The sequence below is a fragment of the Nicotiana tabacum genome, chromosome 13 (assembly GCF_000715075.1).
Source record: "Nicotiana tabacum cultivar K326 chromosome 13, ASM71507v2, whole genome shotgun sequence".
NCBI classification, from domain to species: Eukaryota; Viridiplantae; Streptophyta; class Magnoliopsida; order Solanales; family Solanaceae; genus Nicotiana; species Nicotiana tabacum.
The window spans coordinates 131958400-131962670 of NC_134092.1; positions in this window are offsets into that span (position 1 = coordinate 131958400).

The following is a 4271-nucleotide window of genomic DNA, read 5'->3' on the forward strand; positions in this document are numbered from 1 at the left end:
TAGTGAGTTATGAATATGTGAAGAAGTTGAATTAATTTATAGTTGGGATTAATGGTGGGACCAAAAAGTTTGATAGCTTAGTCCAATTAATTAGCTTGGCACCCAAGTCCCAATTTCTTGTGATTTTCCTGCCTCTTTTTTATCTTGTGGAGAAAGATAATAGTGGCCTCCTTAAATTGACTGAAAAGTTTAATCCGTGGTGCAAGACTAACTAGGGACGGATATAAATTTGAAGTAGTAAGCCGAGTTAATATTTATGGATATTTAATAAAAAATTTAACTTTTATATATACAGGACCTGCGCAAAAATTACTGCATGTATATTAATCCAACATATTACATGATAGATACGTCCCCGAGACTAACCTTGTAGGGATTAATGTGTGGTTTATGGGTGATGACTTATTAGAACTTCACTATGCTTTTGTTCAAACAAAATTGGGTTAAGTTACTAACTGGCCGATAAGATTATCTGATTACGTGTGTTTGGTATGATAAAAGTCATTTAAAAAAAATCTTTTTTCATCAAAAGAGAAATATGACAAGAAAATGGAACCTGGATGTCAAGCAAATTAATGGACTATGCTTTCATGATCCCAATTAAATTAACCAAATTTAATCAATTAAAATTTGGTTACATCCCTCTATTCCAATCATTCTCGCGGATGTATTTTCTTCCTCCCATGTTTTGACTCAAGTATATCATTAATGTTATGAAACAATAAAAGAACAAGAACAATATTGCAGAGAAAGAGAGAGAGGAAATTCTTATTGAATTGGGATGATTTACAATGGAATAAAACCCCTCTATTTATAGGGGAAAAGTAACTTAACCACCAAGTAACAAACCCTAGAATCTTTCTAGAATATAGACATTCACCATAAATAGAATTTTATTTATAACACTTCCCCTTGAATGTCTATTCAACAAATAATGTGCCTCGTTAAAACCTTAACTAAAATAAAACCCAATGGGAAAATATTCTAGAAAAGGAAAAAGTACACATATTTAGAAATGCATCTTTTGGTTGCCTCGTTAAAAACCTTGCAAGGAAAACCCAGTGGGACAAAACCTTGTAAGAGAAAAAGAGTGCAACGCGCATTAACTCCCCCTGATGAGAGCATCAATTCACATCCTTGAGCCTTCGCATCACAATCTTGTGTATTAGCTTCTTGAATGTTGATGTTGATAGAGATTTTATGAACAAATCAGCTATATTATCACTTGAATAAATATGTTGCACCTTGAAATCATCATTCTTGTATATATATAATGTCGTGAAATAGCCTTTTCAATGTCTCCATAGATGGAAAAATTCCCACTATCACATTAACATGCTTATAGTTATAGCAAGATACATATGTGCACAAATTGCACGTAGGATGTAGTATTTCATGACCAAGAATTTTATATGCTTTTAGCAATATCCTTCAAGAATTGTCATATAAGTCATATAATAGACTTTAATTAGATGCATATTAAGTTTTCATGTCATACTAGATAAATAAGATATCGAAAAGTGATTGTACATATCATTGACTTTATATTTTCAAGTGTTTGAACTGCAGCTCCAAATACTTGTCTTTCATATTAAACCAATTCTATTTGAATTGCGTCTCTTCTATTTGGCCAATATTTTTTTGGGTCTGTATTCGACAAACTTAAGATCCTCATCGATACTTAGCGCTATGAAAGATGTCACCGACAAACATTTTATATCGGTTCCAATATTATCTTTTTCATAAAGACATAACATAGAGATCTCTTCTCTTGAGATTTATGAAGTATTATATCATGTGATCTTCTAGATCACTTGCCTCCTTTATTATGATCATTTGCTCATCTTCTTTATCAAGAAGTTTATTTGAAACCGATCTGTCTATATGCTTTAAGTGTGCCATAGACTTTGTCCTTCTAGGACTTATTCTAAATATGAGCATTTTCAGTGAGAATATAGTTACTTTCTTTGGGTCAGCAAATGCGTTTGGTATGCTTTGCAATATATTGCAGATGAATTATCTTTTTATGAACTTCAAGTTCATATTATCTTATTCGAGGATCTAGATGGACAAATGATAATTCTTTTTACGTAACTTTTTCTCAATTGTTTATCATGTCTCTCCATCATGTTAGAAAAACTAACTTTCTACCTCAATTTTGGGAATCCATCTTTGTGCGTTATGGTGTTAATCAAAATATACACTGCACATCAATAATAATAAGATGGAATTATTTGATTCCTGGCCCTGAACCACTTGTGAGGGGAGAATGTAATTTACTTTCGTATATAATGTATATCAAACTGATATAAAAAACTTAGTTCTCATAAGTAATAGTTTAGCTATTAAGTGGAGGCACTCAATAAATTATTTTACTAAATCAATTGTGATATAACCAACTTATCAAGATAAAGTCTTGAATAGAAAATCTGGAAATTATGCTCTAAATTAAATTACTGAGCAAGTTATCTTGCAAACAGCAGGTTGTGTGTTAATAATAATTGCAAATGTAACCATCTCATAGATGCATCTTATGTGGTATACACGGCAGGTGAATGGGCCCATATTCACCTTTTCTATTTCCAGCATTCATGGGATTCAATCCCAATTTTAGTTGGTCTATTGATTAATGAGAACAAGCAACATAAGAGAATTCGTAAATGCGTCTGCATTTGATTTGCTATTTATTCTTTGCAAATTGATAATCTTTTGCACCTCTTTTTCACAAATAGAGGTACGTGGATCAAGATGAGACAGTGATGGATTTTTCCACAAAATTTCTCGTTTAGTTTCACCAATTTCTCCCCCTAATTTTGGAAAAAGTGTCTCATCGAATCGACAGTCTGCAAATCGAGCAGTGAATAAATCCCCCGTTAATGTTTCGAGGTAGCGAATAATGAAGGGCGATTCAAACTCAACATATATTTCTAAGCTTCTTTGGGGACCCATTTTGGTGCGATATGGCGGTGATACAGGCACATATACTGCGCATCCAAAAGTTCTTAAATGGGATACATTAGGTTCATGACTCAAAACTAATTGCAACAGAGAATATTTATGATAATTTGTCGGTCTGAGACGAACTAGCATTGCAAACGTTTAATTAAAGACTCTGCAAGGCCATTTGAGTGTGAACATGAGCTACATGATGTTCCACTTTTATCCTAACTGATAAGCAATAATCAGTAAATGCTTGGGATGAAAACTAGCAGCATTATCAAGTCTAATAGACTTAATTGGATTATCAGGGAATTGTGCCCGTAATCAAATTATTTGAGCCATTAATTTTGCAAATGCGAGGTTGTGAGATGACAATAGGCACACATGAGACCATCTAGAGGATGCATCTATTAAGACCATAAAATATCCAAACGACCCACTAGGTGGGTGAATAGGTCCACAAGTGTCCCCTTGTATACGTTTCAAAAACGCAAGGGACTCAATCCCAACCTTTGTTGGTGATGGTCTTATAATTAACTTGCCTTGATAACAAGAAGTGCAAGAAAATTTATTATTTAAAAGAATTTTTACATTCTTTAACGGATGCCCATTTGAGTTTTCTATAATTCGTCTCATCATAATTGATCCAGAATGTCTCAATCGATCATGCCAAAGTAAAAAAGTATTGAAATCAGTAATCTTTTGGTTTACAATAGAATGTGTCTTAATTGCACTAATTCTTGTCCAATACAGGCCACAAGTTAAAGATGGGAACTTCTCAATAACCCTCTTTTGGCCAGAGACATTCTTGGTAATGATGAGATATTCAATATTATTCTCATCTATTGTCTCAATATGATATCCATTTCGGCGGATATCTTTAAAACTCAACAAGTTCCTCTTGGACTTGGAGGAGAACATTGCATTCTCTATAACAAGTATTATTCCCTTAGGCAGAGTTATAGTAGCTCTTCCAGAGCCTTCAATTAATTTACTACTACCAGAAATTGTAGTAACATCTTCCTTACACATACTTAAATGCAGAGAAATATTTCTTTTCTTTGAATATTGTATGTGTCGTATATGAATCAACTAAACAAATATTTTTACAATTAAACATTGATCCAAGTTTTCTTTGTGAGATATCCATATTTGCTTCCCGTGGTTTTCACATACAAAAGGAAATATACAAATACATATTAATATTTCCAAAGAAAATAAAGTATTTTATTTCGAAGACGTTCTAACATCTAATACAGTAAAGGACAGTAAACATTGCCAATTTGAAGCCAAATCATACCAAAACTACAAATCCAGAAGCCAAAGAGGAA